Source organism: Leopardus geoffroyi, chromosome A3 (assembly GCF_018350155.1).
Source record: "Leopardus geoffroyi isolate Oge1 chromosome A3, O.geoffroyi_Oge1_pat1.0, whole genome shotgun sequence".
In the NCBI taxonomy this organism is placed as follows: domain Eukaryota; kingdom Metazoa; phylum Chordata; class Mammalia; order Carnivora; family Felidae; genus Leopardus; species Leopardus geoffroyi.
The window spans coordinates 87,040,572-87,060,444 of record NC_059336.1 but is presented as its reverse complement, the minus strand read 5'-3'; the positions used below and the strand labels follow the sequence as shown (position 1 = coordinate 87,060,444).

At 43.7% G+C, this 19,873-nt stretch overlaps 1 long non-coding RNA gene across 2 annotated transcripts in view; it reads left to right on the top strand.

The window, feature by feature from the left end:
• The window catches only part of LOC123580916, a 62,294-nt gene extending 50,695 nt beyond the window's left edge, over positions 1-11,599 (top strand). The window contains exon 8 of one of the 2 annotated variants that reach the window (XR_006703528.1): positions 11,555-11,599. This is a non-coding gene — a long non-coding RNA (uncharacterized LOC123580916). Of the gene's footprint in view, positions 1-4,774; positions 4,790-11,554 lie in introns of those variants that run through there. The other variant, XR_006703529.1, reaches the window with a different exon arrangement.
• The last annotated feature ends 8,274 nt before the right edge of the window (positions 11,600-19,873 follow it).

Below are 19,873 nucleotides of genomic sequence, written 5' to 3'. Positions count from 1 at the left end.
GAAGGAGAGAGAGAATCCCAAGCTGGCTTCATGTCAGTGCAAAGCCCGACACAGGGCTCAAACTCATGACCCTGAGATCATGACCTGAGCTGAAATCAAGGGTCAGACTCTTAACCAACTGAGCCACGCAGGTGCCCCTGAATTGGCAGTTCTATGAGGGCAGTGATTTTGCTCACTGTTATGTCCACAGCAACTAGTCCAAGTGTGTGGCATTCAGCAAACATTTTTTGAAGGAATTGTCACTTGTAAGTACCTAAATTGGACTGACCTTGATTATTGGGGTTGGGATTGTGGCAGAATTGCCAAAATCAGGGAAAGCTATCCATGTCCCCTTTGTATCTTTTGCAATAGCCATACCCCTAACACACATAGACAATTTTATCTTTTTTTTTTTAAGTTTATTTATTTTGAGAGAGAGTATGAGAGTGTGAGTGGGAGAGGGGCAGAGAGAGAGGGAGGAGAGAAATCCCAAGCAGGCCCCAAGCTGACAGCACAGAGCCTGATGTGGGGCTCGAACCCACAAACTGTGAGATATGATCTTAGCAGAAACCAAGAGTCCGATGCTTAACCGACTGAGCCACCCAGGTGCCCCTAGACAGTTTTGTCTTAATGAGATAATTTTGATATGGCTGACAAGTGGAGAACCCTATGTGGGGTTCGAACTCAGAACCATGAGATCATAACCTGAGCCAAAGTTGGAGGCTTAACTGACCAAGCCACCCAGGTGCCCCACATTTTGATTACTTTTAGCTCAGAAAAATCCTTATGCCAGAGACATATTTTGGGGCGGCAAAATCTTCTCTTCCAACCCTTTACCAAGTCTCTAGTTATTATACTTTTATTGGTTCATTTTATTGAATAATTAAATAGTATAGGGGTTGGCCTAATATGTGGAAAGCAGAGGAATGGGTCAGGTCTCAGTGGTTAACAAGCAGTCTTCCTTGCTCCTCTGTCTTTAAAAACTCATATATTTAACTGGGATAGTCCACCCTCACTCAGGGGCTGGATGTTGGAGGCTGTAGAAGGCCCAGGAAGTTAATGAGGGATGTCCATTGCTGGAGACTTCACTCTCTAGGAAGAAACAAAAGCAGTTAAATGGAGTCCTGGGGAGGGCAGATAACCTAAAGCTCACTCCATCAGCCCTGGTGTCTGGGCTGGTAGGAGCTCCAGGATCCACCCCCCTCCGCCCGCCCCCCCCCCCCCCCCCCCTGCAAAAAGCAGCCTCCCTCTAGCTAAGGTTGTGGCTCATCCCTTCCCCCAGCCTGCTTTTCCTGGGGTGGGAAGAGTGTTTCCCAGGGCCCATGTGACTTCCACTGGCAGTGACGATTACAGACAGTTTACCAGTCAGTAAAACTGCCAGAGGCTTTTGTGCTGTAATAATCCTTTTCCTGTTTTAAAACTCTGGGGATTTTCTACTCTTGCCAGTAGTTTTTCAAGTCAGCAATTACGTTGTGGATTATGTAATGGCTAGGTATTAAAAATAGAAAAGACCAGCGTTTGCATCTATTTTAACCAAATCAAAACAGAGCAGAGGGAGGGGAAAGGAGGAGAGGGAGAGACCAGAGGAGGAGGGAAAAAGAGATTACGTGACAAGAAGCAGTGAGATCTCATCATGTGACTAGGCAATCCAGCCTACAGTTTTGCTCTTTTCCTGCCATTCTTGGCCCAAGGGGCTGCACTCCCTTCCTCAGCCTCCTCCAGGGAGGAGACTTTGCAGAGAATTATAATATTCCTCAGCTCAGCCTTGAGTGTCTGCCTGCCTCTGACAGGCAAAATGACCCAGGGAGGAAGTGACTGGTTTTGATGTAATTAAAAACTGTATTTGTTATGAAAACATGCTTTTATTATAGATACTCCCGACCCTCTGACTTCCCCACCCTCACTCCTCTTCCCACTGGATTGCCACCTCTAAACCCCTCATCTAGGAATTCCAGGGCTATCATTGATTTGTTTTTATGTGACTTCTCACTAATCTTCCACCCCCACTCCAAGTTAAGAGATCTCTGTGTTTCTCTGGAGACTTATTGAGTAACTTTAAGGGCCCTCTAATGGTGAAATATTAGGTGCCAGGTGGGTCTGGAGAAGGAGGGATATTTTTGGAAGGGGGACTTATTCTAAGGGCCTGACAGATCACACCAAAATATACCAGGCTTCCTACTGTGTCACCTCCAAAGTCCCTACCTCATACTGGATAGGGAGGCAGCTGCAGAGGGAGGTCTGGAGTTACTCACTTCTAGCCCTTGGACCCACATAGAGCCCATGCTGAGAGCACTCTACTTAGTAGGTCTCAGGTGGCAGGGAGTGCTGGGTACTTTGAAGAAGTACCTTGATGTTGGTGAATATTGAACTCAGATAGGTTTGGTGGAATTAGGGAGAGAGACCTGAAAGTCTAGATTGGCAATAGAATCAGTTGCAGGCAATGTTAGAAAGTTGTGTCCTGATTGTTACTTCCATCACACTTCTTTCTCAGAATCTTCATCTGATCTGGGGTGGAAGAGTGCCAACAGCTCAGAGTAACACTGGTCCCAGCTTCACCCAGCACTGCCCCAAGTAGTGGAAGTGCAGTGAAAGGAAGAGCACTCTAATTTGGGGATTTTAGGCATCATTTTGCTAAATAGGTGGAGGGTTTGGGGACCTTCCTTAGGGCCTTTCAAATCATAATACCAATCTGGATTAGGAAGTGCTCATGTTGTGGCACCTTTTCCTTATTCCTGTAGGTTTTTAGTTCTCTGTTGTTGGGTTCCTATCTACATTCTCACCAGAGGCTGATTTTGGTAAGGACCACTGAACATCTGGTATGGTCCAGATTTTAAATTGTTCCAACTCACTGTGTCTGTTAATGCACTTGAACATGCGCGGTCAAGTGTCCTGCCCTTGGGTGTGGTCAGTGTCACTACAGCATCAGTTTTCTGTTATCTGGACCGGCTGGCTACTCAAGACCCAGGTAGTCAGCAGAAGTTGTAGGTCTCAGTGAGTATCTGTCTTCCATATCCTATCCCACCCCTGAGGCTTTGAGCAATGTTTAAGAGTCCATTGAGATACCTGCCCTAGGGGCTGCTAGGGGCTAGGGTCAATCCAAGACTAAATCATTGCAAAGTTCACCAAGGAACCTTTTCTAGCTAAACTAAATTCTCTGTTGTGGCCTCCTCCCACTCCTACTTGCCATGACCTCACAACTTGACCACAGCGATGTTGTATATATTGGTCATCCCCATTCTGAAGGAGGTCATCTTTTCTATCATTAAAATATTTAATGGATTTCCACTGCCAATGTGAGGGCATGCGTGTGCTCATGCACATGCGCGTGTGCGCGCACACATACACACACAGTAGTGGTGGTGCTTCTAGAGTCTGTTGCTTAAGATAGTGCTAGTGGTCACAAGCTGGTATAGACAGAGTAACACATTTTTATTTTATTTTTTTAATGTTCATTTATTTAGAGACTGTGTGGAGGAGGGGCAAAGAGAGAGGGAGAGAGAGAATCCCAAGCAGGCTTCATGCTGACAGTGCAGAGCCCAACACGAAGCTTGATCCCACAAATTGTGAGATCATGACCTGAACTCAGAGTTGGACGCTTAACCAGCTGATCAACCCAGGTGCCCTGACAGAGTAACACATTTAAATAGATTTAACTTTTATTCATCCAACTGACAAATTAGAGACACAGTAGTGCTTATATGTTTCAGACATTCATTTGAGCTACAGACAGTATAAGATATAAATGATAGATCTCTTGCATTAACTTCAACTTTAACCAGGGCTCAGAGCTAGACAACTACTTCTCTACTGCACATACCATCGCACTCCTTGGATACCTTCTCTATCCCATTCTGACATCAGACTCAGAAATGAGTTTGGGGAATGGGCGAAGACAGGCTGAGGGTTAGGCTTCAGGCCTCCACATATTTGCTGCAACTCCTGTGGCCAGAAGTACCAGGCGATGGGCATAGGTAGAGGACTGGATGTGGGGAGAGGTGGTACAGAACCTGATAGGACTCCAACCACACCTGAAGCTACTCTGTCTTCCAACAGAAGATGGGGGAGAGGAGGTTGGGAGAGGGAAGAAGAAGAGAAGGAGAAAGGAAGGAGTGAGGAGGGGAGGGAAGGAGGAAGCAGGTAAGGAAGAGGGGATTGTAGGCTGACAGGGCAGGCAAAATCTCATGTTTGAGGTGCTGAGTCTTGTGGAAGCAAGCAGGGGATGTCTTGGCAGCGTGGTATAACCTGGTAATCTGACTTCAGGCCAACCAGGGATGTCAAACAAGAGTAAGTGCCAGCACCTTCTCTGTATTCTCAGCACCCTCTTTCCTTCCATCCAGATAGGCCTAGGTTCCAAAGACCCATCTTTTGTGTCACAAAAGGCAACCTAAGAAGGAACTCACTAGCACTTACTTCCCTGAGGGGTTTGCATTTAAGAGGAGACTCCAGGATATTACTGCTACTACTACTATATAAATCTTAGTAAAGCTATTACTTCTCCTCCTCTAGTCAAGTAATTTGGTAATTTAAAATTTTTCTTAAAAAAAAATTATTAGCATAAAATTTTCCTAGTCTTGTTTTCCTATATTGTACTCTATCTTCCCTTTTTCATTCCTAATATTGCATATTTAATGCTTCATGCTTTTTTCATGATAATTTTGTTAGAGGTCTGTTTTGTAAGAACCGACTTTTGCATTATGTCTATTGTTTCTTTGTCTTCTATTTCATTAATTTTACTTTTAATCATTCTTTAAAATTTATTTTAAAAAATTTTTTAATGTGTATTTATTTTTGATAGAGAGAGACAGAGTGTGAGCAGGGGAGGAGCCAAGAGAGAGGGAGACACAGAATCTGAAGCAGGCTCCAGGCTTTGAGCTGTCAGCACAGGGCCTGACGTGGGGCTCGAATGCACAAACGGTGAGATCATGACCTGAGCTGAAGTCAGATGCTTAACTGACTGAGCCACCTAGGTGCCCCAACTTTTAATCATTTTAAAACTAATTTTGCAATTGAAAAGTAGGAGAGTCACTTTTTCTTATAAATTATTATAAAAAGACCAGTTACCCATAAGAATGAACAGAAGATAAAAAAGAAACCTATGTGGCTTATAAACTAAAGAGAAGACCTTAGTTGCAAGTAAAATAATGCATCTTTAATGATTGATGGACCTCTAGGCTTGAGTGAGGAAGAGAGGCATCATGTTCAGATACTGAACATGAAGGAGATGACACCTGAACTCCCATTGAGCCCTCCGCCCCCAGTCTTTCTTCTCCCACAGGTGGCAGTAGGAAGTGTTTTTGGAGGAACCCAGCCTAGCCTGGCAGGGATATTTAACAGGACCTGGCCCTTAAAGGAACATTATTTTGGAGGGAAGGAAAGGGTCTTATTGTCTGTTTAGTTCACAGTTTAGTTCCTCAGCTAAGTTTCGTTTTTGATTTTTTTTTTTTTTTTTTTTTAGTTTTTATAATTCTGTATTTTGTGGAGAAATGCATGGGAGGGGTGGGTGTACTAGAAATAAGATCCAAGAACTGGGAGGCAAGAAAGGGTGGTCTGTATCAGCATTCTCAAATGTTTTGGTCTCGGGACCCTTTTACACTCTTTAAAATTAATGAAGACTTCAGATGCCTTTATTTATGTGTTCTGTAGCTGTAGATATTTACCACAATACAAATATGGAAACATACATTAGAAACAGGCTTTAGAAGTACTTATTAATTATATAAAAATAACAGTAATAAATCCTTTATATATTAAAATACACACACACACATATATATATATATGTATGTATGTTTTTTAGTGTTTATTTATTTTTGAGAGAGAGACAAAGCATGAGTGGGGAGGGGTAGATAGAGAGAGGGAGACACAGAATCCAAAGCAGACTCCAGGCTTTGAGCTGTCAGCACAGAGCCCAGCACAGGGCTCAAACCCACAAGTCATGAGATCAGGGCTTGAACCCACAAGCCAGAGATCATGACCTGAGCTGAAGTCAGATGCTTAACCAACTGAGCCACCCAGGTGCCCCAACATACCTTTTATAAAAATATATCGTCTAAAATAAAAAAATTCAGTGGCACCTGGCTGGCTCAGTCTGAGGAGCATGCAACTCTTGATCTCGAGGTCATGAGTTTGAGCCCCACTTTGGGTGTAGAGATTACTTAAATAAATAAAACTTAAAAAAAAAAAACCTTTAAACTCAGTGAGTCATTATTTTACAGTTTTGGAAATTTCTTTAATGACTGGCTTAAAAGAAGACAGTTGGATTCTCATATCTGCTTCTTTACCAGTCTTTTATGATACATTGCTAAAAACCTGCTTCTTACAGATTTGTAGTTGGTATTTTTTTTAAATTTTTTAATGTTTATTTTTTTGGGGGGGAGAGAGAGACAGACCATGAGCAGGGGAGGGGCAGAAAGAGACACACACACACACACACACACACACAGAGGGAACCTGAGGCAGGCTCCAGGCTCCAACACGGGGCTCAAACTCATGAACCATGAGGTCATGACCTGAGCCGAAGTCGGACGCCTAACCAACTGAGCCACCCAGGCACCCCTGTAGTTGCTATTTTTTATAGACTTTTCAGATAATTGTGGATATCTTCTTTGATATTTCACCAAAATAGGACTAATGGCAGTTTCTGAAAGGTTAATCACCATGTGAGATCTGAAAGTATATCAATGAACTTCTCATCCTCAGCTATATTCAACTCCATTGATCTGTCTTGTAGTTTGAATGGGTCTTTTGTTCATTCTTTGTGACATCATGCATTAGTCATTTGGAAAATAATGGATCAGTGATTTATGCAGATCTTCCAAATGTAGACACATTTCAATCCATAGTATTACATTCATTAATATTACCACTTATTTCCTCAGCAAAGTCTTTAAGTACCAGGAAGCTGTGAAGCTCATGGTGTGGGGACAAGTTTTCTATAATTCTGATTTTCACTTGTCAGCTCAAATTGTATCATTGGCAAAAAAATACTGTCAGTTTTCCTTGACATGATAAGCTCACTTCATTCATTTTTGAGAAAATGGCTGCAGATACCCAAGTCTGAGTAATCACAGTTTGTCAGCACTCTTTCCTTTTTTCTTTTTGTCGCTTTTCTAATAAAATGATGTTTCATGAAAAAAGCAGGTGGTTCACTTCTCAATGCAAACAATCACATACATGTATGTAGTACTTTGGTATGTCCTGATATGTAACAGAAGTGCTTTATGCATAGACCATTAACAAGATATACTCAGGAGTCATGGTTTTTTTTTCTTTTTTTAAGATTTTTTTTAAGTAATCTGTACACCCAACGTGGGGCTTGAACTCACAACCCTGAAATCAAGAGTCACAGTCTCCACTGACTGAGCCAGCCAGGTGTCCCAAGGGTCACGTTTTTAAAAAATCAGTAATTATTATTCTATCACGGGCATTCTTATGTGAAGCTAGCCTTTTTGTTAAACCAGAGTGCCTGCGGTGAAGAATATAACTTCACTGGTTTGTGTTAGGTCCCCAGCAGTTTTACCCACTTTTGCTTTTGCATTATCAGTTCAAATGTCAACAAACTGAATACTGCAAAAAAGTATTGGTATTCTTATAAAAATGTTCTTTACCTCTTGGACCACACTGAAAGGGTCTTTGGGACGCACCCCCCCCCCCCCCCCCCCACCGCCCCGGACTCCAGGGATCATAATTGAGAGCTACTGATGTATGTGACTATGGGCAATAATAGCTTGTGGCTTTGAACACCTCAGTGTCCTTGGACCTCAGTTTTCTCAACTGTTAAGGGAGACCAGAGCTGGGGCTGGCTCTAAGTTTCTACACACTGTTGGACCCTGTTTACTAGTCCTTAAAGTCACTTCTCCCCTGTGATACTGCTTTCTTTTCTCCCTCCCTCTCTCATGTCTCCTTTTCCCTCCATAGCTCCCCCTGAGCCTACCTCTTAATAGGTGGGGATCCTCCTTGTTGTTTCCCCTTCTCTGTTGCTCCCTGGGGTATCTTGTCCCCTCCTTGATCTTTAATCAGCTGTAGGCTGACAGCTCCCAAATCTCTATCTTTAGTCCTCATGTCTGTCCTGGGCTCCAGTGCTATGATTCCAGCTGCCCCTGGGACCCCTCCACCTGTGTGCCCTACAGGCATGTCAAAGTCAACATGTCTAAACTGTGATTTCATCATCTTCCTCAACACATTGCCTCTTCTTCCAGAATAGCCACTGTTGGTTAATCTGGCATCTACCCACTGCTTAAATCAGAAGCCCAGGAGCCCTCCTCTCCTTATCTGATCCCCTCACTTCCCTCATCTAGTCACTCAAGCCTACCAGTGCTGCTTCCTAAATATTTTCTCAATCTCTCTCTGCTCTCCAGTTCTACCACCACCGCCTGAGGTCAGGCCCTCATCACTCCTTAACTAAACTACTGCAAAAACCTTCTCCCTGGTCCCCTTGTCTCCCCTTTCCAACCTGTAATCTGCAGCCCTGGCTGGAAACCACAGGATTATCTTCTCATAGGCTTTTTTTTTTTTTTTTTTCTTTTTCCCTATTAAGTAAATACATATGGAATACTTATGCCAAGCACTGTGTGGGGTGCTGGGGATACAATGTAGAACTCAATAGACATAGTTCTTGGTTTCCAGCCCTCACAGTGTATGAGGGGAGAGAAAAACGTACAGGGCATAGGTAATCAAGACACAGTGTAATGGAAAGGGAAAGAGGAGGTGCTTGGGAACCTCTAGAAGCCTGAGCTGAGGGCTGCCTGAGTCCAAGAGGTGGTCAGGGAACACTTAACTGGAGGAAGCAGCCCTCTGAGACCAGGGGGAGTTAGCTAGGAGTGGTGGGAGCGTAGCGGTGAAAAGCTTTCTTGCTAATTTGTTCATCTAATTTCCCTGCATAAAGCCCTCTTCTGAGTTTCACTGTTGCCAGCAGGATAAAGTCCAAATTCCTTACCAAGGAACATAATCTGTGGCCTCATTGACCACTCCCCTGTATTTAGTCTGAGCTGCTTTCAGTTAGTTCCCCCAAACTCTAGCTAGCTCCCTTGTATTCCAGGCCTTTGCACACACAGTTCCTCATGCCCTCCACCCTTTCCACCCACTCTGAATTACCAACGTCAGTTGACTTAGGAGACCTTCCCTGACCCCCCCCTCCCATGTAGACTTTGTGGCTCCCTCTTCTGTGCTCCCCGCCTGTGCACGCACCTGAACACCTGTGCACTCATTACATCATTATAGCTCGTCCACGTGTATCTCTGACTCTTACCCCTACCTCCCTGCCAGTGTAGAATTCCAGGTCTTGCCTACTTCCCACACCCTCACCCTGAGAGCATTCTGGGCGTCCCCAGGGTGTATGTCTCCCATGTGCTGGTGGATAAGGTTAGACAGCTACACCCTCCCACTCCCAGCTATCTTTTCCCCTCCTCCAGCTCTGCAACCTCCCTTTGCCCCTGCCACACCCTATGGAGCTATCAGTTCTGCTGGACATTGCCACACCCATCAGACACTCGACGCCTGCTGGGAGCCACTGACACTCCTCTTGGCATGAGGTCAGCCGGCTCTACTGTAGGAGCAGGGCTGTGAGGCTGCTGGCACCCCCATTGCCTTACAGAGAGAGCCTTGAGGTTTGGTTCCACTGATACGTGCACATCACAACTACCACTTTAGCTCAGAATTATTTCCTCCTTTCCACTGAGCAAAGTTTTGGCTTTGGGTCAGCTTATTGTGCTTGTTGCCTTCTTCCCTTAGAAAGAGTTTTTTCCTAACATTAGTCTCTCAACTCTTCATGCAAATACACCCCCCAAGGTTCTGCCCATCAGTGGGCCAGATAGGTGTGACCTGCATCACCCTCCAACTTCAGCCTGGAGGCAAAAGATATATGCGTATTTATATATTTAAAATAGTAGATTATATAAGCAATACTCAGTAGAACTTCATCTTTAAAGCATAAAAAGCAGTTTAGAAATACGTAAAATAAAAAGGTAAAGCTCTCCTTCTAGCCCTTCCCCTGTCTTGAAACTTACTCTGCTGGTAGACACTATTAATTCTTTGATGGGAATATTCAGACTTTTTGCTCTGCATTTACACATATGTGTGGCTGGCATACTATTTGAGAAATAAATCTCTTTCCTCCCTTTGGATTTTCCCCTTTCCTACTGTCACATTCTTGGAGCTCGTTTCTTCCTGAGCTAGCTCCCCAGATTAGAAAATGGAATCAAGTTTCAGGTATCTCTGGCACTTGTATGCCAAAAGTTTACACACTGAGGAAAACTTTAGGGTTTGCTGAATAGCTCAGTGAAGAAACAGGATTCTCTTGGGGCGCCCGGGTGGCTCAGTTGGTTGGGCGTCCGACTTTGGCTCAGGTCCTGATCTCACAGCTTGTGGGTTCAAGCCCCACATCGGGCTCTGTGCTGACAGCTCAGAGCCTGGAGCCTGCTTCAGATTCTGTGTCTACCTCTCTCTCTGACCCTCCCCACTCATTCTCTGTCTCTCTCTTTCAAGAATAAATATGCAGAAAGAAAGAAAGAAACAGGATTCTCTTACACAGACTCAATACCTTGGCAAGAGACAAGATGGAAGAAGGATTTCACCTGGAGTGGAAAGACCCCTAACTCTTTGTAGACTTCCCCTCCCCAGACTGGCTGGGGGGTGGGGGCAGGAGAGACAGGGGAGAAAGATCTTGTGGTGTCCAGAGTCCCACCGTGCCTTCTAGCAGATCACCTGGGCAGGCAGGAGTAAGAGCTCAGAGAGCCCCATATGGTGGGGCCAAGTGCAAGATTCCTGGCTGCCCATGGGTGGCACAGAGTAGCGGAGGCTATTATATCTGGCCTCAGCCAGCCTCACAGCCACCTCCTCTGTCCCATGACTGGCACTTCTCAGTGTTCTGGAAAACTCAGACACACCTAGAATTAACTTTCCTGTTGGCACGATGGAAACTTACCATAAACATTGAGTTGAGTTATAGAAACTAAAGTTTGGTTTCCCGCATACTTGAATTTATTAATGAGATTTATTCCTGTGGCTTGTGCTATTCATATTCTACTTTTGAAAAAAAATTGCAGTATCTTAAAAATGTTTCCACATCAGTAGATATCTATCTATCTATCTATCTATCTATCTATCAGAAAGAGAGAGAGATCACCTGCAAATAGCAGAGAGGGGCAGAGGGAGAGAGAGAAAGAATCTTAAGCCTTGACCCCATGACCCTGGGACCATGACCTGAGCAAATATCAAGGGTTGGACACTCAACTGACACACCCAGGCACCCCTATCTTGTTCCTTTTAAAAAACATTATTTTCGGGTTGCCTGGTGGCTCAGTCAGTTAGGCATCTGACTTTTGTTTTCGGCTCAGGTTTTGATCTCACATTTGTGAGATTGAGCCCTGGGTTAGGCTCTGCACTGACAGCGTGGAGCCTGCTTGGGATTCTCGCTCTCCCTCTCTACCCCTTCCTCATGTACGCACTTGTTCTCTCCCTTTTTCTTTATCTCAAAATAAATAAACATTAAAAAATTAAACAATATTATTTAAACAAAATACATGCTTGTAGCTGGAAATTTTTTTTAATCTGTTTTTTACATTTATTTATTTTTAAGAGACAGAGTGAGACAGCGTGAGCAGGGGAGGGGCAGAGAAAGGAGACACAGAATCTGAAGCAGCCTCCAGGCTCTGAACAAGTGGTCAGCACAGAGCCTGACATGGGCCTCGAACCCACGAGCCCTGAGATCATGACCTGAGCCGAAGTCAGACGCTCCACCGACTGAGCCATTCAGGTGCCCCATCATAGTTGGAAATTTTAACAGTACCAAAGGAGAAAGCAAAAGTTCTCCAGTCCTCCATTCCCAATCCCGAGATATAATATTGCTAACAGCTTGATGGTGCTTCTAGAAATTTTCTATGTAGATAAAATGACATACATGTATTTCTGTATAGCTCTTTTTATATACAAATAATCCCAAACTGTATATACTTATCTGTAACATGTTCGATTCTTTATTTAGCAATTTGATCTTATTAAATGAATTCTATTATGTAACTAGATACAGTTCAACTTCATTTCTTTAAAAACATTTTTTTTTACATTTATTTATTTTTGAGAGACAGAGAGAGACAGGGCACAAGTGGGGGAGGGGCAGAGAGAAAAGGAGACACAGAATCCGAAGCAGGCTCCAGGCCCTGAGCTGACAGCATAGAGCCCGATGCGGGGCTTGAACTCACAAACCATGAGATCATGACCTGAGCCGAAGTTGGATGCTTAACCGACTGAACCACCCAGGCGCCCTCAACTTCATTTCTTTTAATGGTGCTTAGTATTTCATAGAATAGATGTGCCACATGCATTTAACCAGTTGACTGGCATAAATTTCCAAATTTTTAGCTATTACCAGCTAAGGACACAGTGAACACAATAATAACTAGCATTTGTTGACCACATTGTTCTTTGCATATAGTAGCTCATATAACCCTTTTAACAGTCCAGTGACATAGGTCCTGTTATTGCCCCTGCTTCAGAAATGATGGAATTAAGTCACAAAGAGATCAATAACTTTCCCATAGTCCCGTATCTGCTAGGTGGTAGATCTGGGATTTGAACCCTGGGATTTGAACGGGGCAGTGAGGTCCCTGCAGAGATGCCGTGCATCTGTGCTAATGTAACCATAGAATACATTTGTAGCAACTCCTAGGTCAAAATAAATGCACGTTAAGCTTTAATAGTGCTAAATGGTCAGGAGGTTATTTTATCAAAGGAACAGTGTATTTCTTTTCATAACCAAGTGCAGAGCCCACTTGTTTCCTGAGAAGAGAGGGACTGCAGAGGCTCCTATGCCCAGAGGCCTCACTAGGTTAGGGGAATTGTTTTCTGCCATGACAAAGGCTTTAGCTCTGAATCCTATCTGGCCTTCTCCCCTCTGGACTCAGCAGGGCTCCCTCTAATTAAGGCTATAGACACAGCCTGCCAAAGAAGTCAGCTCCTCGACTCTTTTTCTCTCTGTGCCCTCTTAGTCTCTCATGGGTGAGGTACCTCCCAAATAGAATGCTGCCTAGGCCCTAGTTTCCCATTCCATCTGCAAGGGGAGAAAATGGCAGCCACCTAGAACTGACTGCTCTCTACTTCCCCACCTGCAGCTCCTGCATCAAACCACAAGGGGCTCCATTGTGGGACCTCTAGGCCTGGATCCACACCAGACCTGCTCAGAGTGTGAGACATAGTTTCTCCATGGCAGTGGCTTTTTTTTTTTTTTTTTTAAAGTAAATTCTTTGCCTAGTGTGGGGCTTGAACTCATGACCCTGAGATCAAGAGTCGCACTTTCCACTGACTGAGCCAGCTGGGTGCCCGCATGACAGTGGCTTTTATAGGACTAGACCACTGGTTCTGAAATGGGGCATTTTCACCTCATTTGGAGAGCTGGGAGATACTACTGGAATATTGGGTAGAGAGAGGCTAGAGATATTGCTAAACATCCTACAGTGCACAGGACAGCTGTTCACAACAAAGACTTATCCAGCCCAAAATGTTAATAGCGTTGAGGCTGAGAAACCATCAGGTACAGAAGAGCAGACAGTGCCGAGCATATGGCTGTCACCGTATGACTCCTCCTGCTTCTGTTAACAGTGGCAAACACTTACGTCTTGTTCACTTGTAGCTTGCCACTGTTCTAAGTGCTTTATATCCATTAACTCATTTAATCCTCACAACAAGTCTGTGAGGCAGGTTCCACTATTATCATCCCATTTTGCAGATGAGGAAACTGAGGCATGGAGCTGTAAAATACCTAGCCCAAGGTTTCCATGGTGGCAGTCTAGGCTTGGTCTCCATATGCCTCTTACACATGCTCATGGCAAGCACTCCATCCAGGACCTCTCTTTTTGCTCCTTCTAGAGCCTTGGGAGCACCAGAGATTGTTTAGATCTATACAGGGAGAGAGAAAAAAAAAAAAAAAGCAGTTGATGGCCTTTTCTCCCAGATCCTGACTCTTCCATGTCTGATGGCTTTTGCATTTTTTTTCTCCAGAGAGTTTGATCAAAGTGAGTACTGATCACAGAGATTGTGGACAACTGTGAAAGTTGACTTATTGAATATGCATGAAAAAATCCTGTGTCTTTCCTACAGCAATCTCCCAGGGCTTTTTTGGTTTCTTGGCCTACAGGCTGGGCTGCTTGGGTAACAGATTTCCTTAGATATGAGAGCAAACTTGGTCACCTAGGAGGACAAGGAGGAGCTGGTGAATCAAGCTTGGGACACCAGGGACACTGGACTGTTCTGACTAGGCCCATAGTTTTGATGAAGGGGTGCTTCTCCAATGAAGGCCTCCAGCAGCCAAGATGGGAAGTCGTAAATGGGGTGAAGGTGGCGGAAGAAGTGGGAAGGGATCTGTTGGATCAAAGCCAACTTCACACCAGAGGAAATACTTACTGGCTCATTAATTATAGGATGCCCATAGGATTGGCTTTGCCTCTGGGTGTGGGGGCAGCAGCCTATGCTTTAAACAAACAGTCCCATCACTCCACAATAATTAGCAGCAACAATAAGCAACTTCAACAGGACCAGATTGACAGGTGTCCCACAACATGCAGCCTCAAGCCTGGCCTGGAGCTGAGCTTGAATGTCACACCTGTGGAGCCAACCAGTCCATGCTCTGGCAGTCCACAGGGGCATGGGCACAGAGGTGACGTGTCTTTCTTGGGCCATTTGCCAAGAACTTGCTGTGTATAGGCACTGTAAGACACCCATGGTGTCTCTTACCCATGGTCTAGAGAATTGAAGAGACAAGATAAAGTTTGAAAAGTTAAACAGGAACACAAGAAATACCATATATGTCACATGTAAGGGATGTAGATGCTCAGAGTCAAGTGGGAATGCTGGATAGGAATTCCCCATACCAGGCGGATGGTAGAGAAGGAGGTCTATATTATACCACTGGGTTTCTTTTAAAAGTGGGAAATACGGGCACCTGGGTGGCTCAGTCGGTTGAGCGTCCGACTTCGGCTCAGGTTATGACCTTGCAGTCCATGAGTTCGAGCCCCGCATTGGGCTCTGTGCTGACAGCTCAGAGCCTGGAGCCTGTTTCAGATTCTGTGTCTCCCTCTCTTTCTAACCCTCCCCCATTCATGCTCTGTCTCTCTCTGTCTCAAAAATAAAAAAAGTTAGAAAAAAAAATTAAAAAAAATAAAAGTGGGAAATACAAAGAACAAAGACGGAAATAAGAAATCATAGTAAAATACTAGACAAAGGTTTGTATTATTATTACTGTTTTAGTTACATGCCTGTAGATCTCTTTTGTGTGCATGTATATGGATGTATACACCCTTACACATTTCATTACATAAATGGGTTCATATTGTACATACTGTTCTATGACTTGCTTTTTATACTTAACAATACGTTGTAAATGGTTTTCCTTGGCAATAAACTTCTTAAAGATCTGTAGTATTTCATTGTGTGCCTACCAACATTTAACTAATCCCTTATTATTGCCCCTTAAGTTCCTAACAGCTGTGGCTTATACATAATACTGACTTTGTGTACATCTTTATTTTTATCCTTAGGATATAGTCTTGAAGTAGAATTGCTAGATCAAAGAATATGCACATTTTCAAAGATTTTGATACATATTACCCAGTTGCCTTCCAGATGTATCAGCTTAGGCTCTTACCCCAGTCCTATGAGAGCATCTTTTTGACTACATCCTCTCCAATATTAGGCATTATTATTTTTTTTAATTGCAAATTTGATAAGCAAAAATAGTATTTCATTGTTGCTTCTTTATTTTGCTTTCTTTTTAAAAAATTATTTTATTACTTGGACTCTTTTTACAGGCCAATTAGTCATTGGTAATTCTCTTTGAAGAATTGATTATGTGCAGTTTTCTACTGGTATATTATTTTCTTTTTTTCATTTCATTTGTGCAGTATTTTATTATTTAGTGTATGTTATTTTTTTGTCTTTTTGATTTATGAGAGAACTTGATACATATTCAGGCTATTAACTCTTCTTCTTTCTTATATAACAAATACTTTATCCTAGATTGTCATTTGCCCTTTAGTTTTGTTCACTCTTTAAGAATTCATAAATCTAAAATGTCCATGTAATCAAGGTAGTCTTTATAGGCTTTCCATACCATTGGGCTGGAGGTGGCAGCTGTGACTGGAAGCAGAGAGGCCCGTGGGCAATCCTTGAGCTGGTAACAGGGGTGGCAGGATGAGGCCCTCAGTGGGGGTCAGTCTGGAGAAGATCAAGCTGGACAGATTCAATACAGAATGGAGAGGTGGCCAAGAAGTGGTAACCTTGGGAAGGGGGAGAATGAGGAAGGAGCAGGAGGAGTGTAAGGTGATTCACAGGGTGCTGACCTGGATGGCAGAGTGAGCAGGTGGAGGATGAGCCAGAATTGGGAATGCATGAAAAAGGAGGGGTGGGGGACAGGGCCAGAGATCATTATAATTCTCCTTGGGATTGTTGATGGAAGCTCCTGGTGGAGAGAACTTGGTATTTGGATCTCTAGGCCTGGCGTGTGTTTCTGTCTTTGTGTTAGGCTTAGAAAGGCTTTATCTGCTACAGAGTTATATATTCACATAAATTCTCAATACTTAAATGGTTTCTTTCTTTTTTTTTTTTAATTTACATTTAATTCTTAGTCTAGATGGAATTTGTCATATTTTGGTGAATTGTGAGAGTTAAGGATTTAACTTCTTTTTCCTGGTCACTAATAATTAAAATACCTATTCTTAGCCTCCTGGTCTGAAATACTGATTGCATCTTACATTTCCATGTATACCTGGGATTCTCTGGTCTGTTCCAATGAATTGTCTGTTCCTACCGTCTGTTTTGATCACATTTTCTTTAAATATATCTTAATAGGTGCTAGTGTGAGGTATACTTCATCACACTTCTTTTCTCAGATTTTTCCTTGTTCTTTTAGGATAGACTTCAAAATCAGTGTGCCAAGTCCTTCTCCCTTGGACTGCACAGGGGAGCTAGAAACATGAGTGATCCCAGTGGAGTCCTTATCCAACCATAACAGAAGCTGGATTTGATGGGGCTGGACTTCTTGATGCAGAAATCACATGGTCCTTTAAGGAAGAAGCCCCTCACTGCCATTGACTTCTACTTGGGGGTATTCCCCAGTCTCTGACCCAAAGACAGTCCTGTGGACCTTCAGAGCGCCTGTGTCTCTGCTGCTGTGGCTAGCCACATGCTCCCCACTGTAGCCAAGCCATCCTATACTGGGGTTTTCCTGTCCATCTTGCAGGGGATCCTGCCTCCAGGTAGTGCTGTCTTCAACCCTGGTCTCCTCTAAGGATTTCTTGTGGGTTAGCTCTGGGAATCTTTTCTTAATCTGTTCTTAAATGTGTTGTTCCAGAAAGAATTCTTCATAATCACCAGCACTGTGATGGCTTTTTCCTAGTTTCTTCTGTGCATGCCTGTTTTTACCGATTTCACATTTGCTTGGGTCTTTCTTTTTATTTTATTTCTTTTTTTTTTTTTTAAATGTTTATTTATTTTGAGAGAGGGAGAGAGAGACTCTCAAGCAGGCTCCGTTTTGAGCATGGAGCCCCATGCAGGGCTCAATCTTACCAACCATGAAATCATGACCTGAGCTGAAATCAAGCATCGGACACTTAACCAACTGAGCCACCCAAGTGCCCCTTTATTTTATTCTTTTATTTTTGTAGTCCTTTCTTAAGTGACTTTTCCAGGATTTTTAAAAATATATTTTGAGAGAGAGGGAGGGAGAAAGAGAATCCCAAGCAAGCTCCGTGCTATCAGCATGGAGCCGAACGTAGGGCTCGATCTTACACCTGAACCAAAATCAAGAGTCAGATGCTTAACTGCAGGCGCCCCTCAGGATCTTTTTTATTGAGGAGTAGTGAATGTACTGTAAATTCACAAATCCTAAGCACACATCTCAGTGAATTTTTGTAATGTGTACACTCTATAACCACCACCATGATCAAGATATTTCTTTTTTTTTAAATACAATTTATTGTCAAATTGGCTAACATACAGTGTGTAAAGTGTGCTCTTGTTTTTTGGGGTAGATTCCCGTGGTTCATCCCTTACATACAACACCCAGTGCTCCTCCCAACAAGTGCCCTCCTCAATACCCATCACCCGTTTTCCCCTCTCCCCGCCACCCCCCAAGATTTTTCTTGTTGCATGAAGGAGCTGTTGTGGGAGGTTGGATGGAGAAGGGTATCATGAGTGTGTCCCCAAGCTAAGGAGGGAGCTACATATCAAGTCATGTCTATACAGTGGTGTAGAGAGCAGAATGGTTAGAAGTGGTGGGTCATGTTCTGGTCCTGCTTCTAACTATGACACTTTCGTGCCTCAGTTTCAACAACTGTAAAATGGGAGTAGATGATAGCTCCTACCTCACAAGGTTGTCATGAAGATTACATGAGGCAGTGCATGTGAGTACACAAAAAATGTTAATTGTTGTTTTTGTTGTTATTAGTAACGAGGAGGAGGAGGCAGTGGTTCTTAATGAATCAGAATCACCTGGAGCACTTTCGCAAAATACACATGCTCAACCTGGCCAGGTCGACTGAGTCAGAATCTATATTTTAACTGCCTCCAAGTTATTCTGTTGCTTATCTGTGATTAAGAAACGCTAGGCTAGAGGTGGCTGTGACTGGAAGCAGGAAGACCAGCGGGTGGTCCCTGTGATAGTGAGGGCTGGAGAGGATCAGAGCTGGGCAGATTCACAGCAGAGTGGAGAAGTGGCCAAGATGTGACCTTGGGTGGGGAGCAAAGAAAAAGAGGGAGGAGTCTGGGGTGACTCATAGGGTGCTGACCTGGATGATGGAGTGAGCAGGTGGAGGGTGAGCCAGAAGCCAGAATACAGGAAGCGGGGTAGGGAAGGCAGTGGGCCAGAGATTGTTAAAATTCACATTGGGATTGCTAATGGAGGCTCCTGGTAGAAATAACAAGTTAGTATTTGGGTCTCTAGGCCTGGGCCTGTGATATTTTTCAGAGAGTCCTTGGTATAAAGGAGATAGAACCATGGACGTGGTCACAGAGCACATACAGAGGGCAGAAGAGGGCCAAGTTCATAGGCATCCACCTCTGGGAAGGCCTGCATGCACTTTTTCTTACTCCTTCCCTAGAAGTAGAGAAGTGCTTGTTTCCCATACAATAACCCCCTTGCCAAGGACTATTGGGGCATAAACTCTTACTTGAAGATGAGTAATAACTGCGGGTCACTTCCTCACAGTTCTCTAAGTTTTCCACATCCCCTGATATAGGAGCTTATCCTTACTCTTCAGTATCCTCAGACAGCACATTTGGCTATGGCAGTGTCTTATCTTCTGACATCCCTTCATCCCGTATTCTGTCTGTCACATATACTCAGCCTATGGTGGATGGCTTCTTAGACTCTGGCTTTCCTCAGGCCGTTAATATCAACCAGTTACTCTTTCAAGCCATCCCAGTACCTCTCCCAAAGATATTTGCATTTAGAAGTATGGGTGTAATAGAAATAATGGAAGTTGTTGGATTCCTGAGGGAAGGAAGTCCTGGAATGGATTAATCATTTGCTCATTCTAGAACATCCCTGTCCAGTAGACCTTTCTGCATTGATGGAAATGTTCTGTGTTATAGAATATGGCCACTAGTCATATGTGGCTATTGAGTGTTTGAAATGTGGCTATTGTGACTGAGGAACTGAAGGTTTTTCATTTTAATGATTAAAAGTTAAATTTACAAAGATAAAAGAAAGCAGGCACTATCACTGGATCAATGAGAGATAGGGGCACTAGGCCTGACACGCCACTTCACTCCCCACTATCACATGTCCCCCAAAGGTAACTTTGAAAATGGGTATTTGGAATCAAATCAGCTTTCTTTCTTCCACTCCTCTAGCTTCAGCCCCTCAGTTTACCTCCCTCAGAAGGCAGGTATCTATAGCTATCCCCTG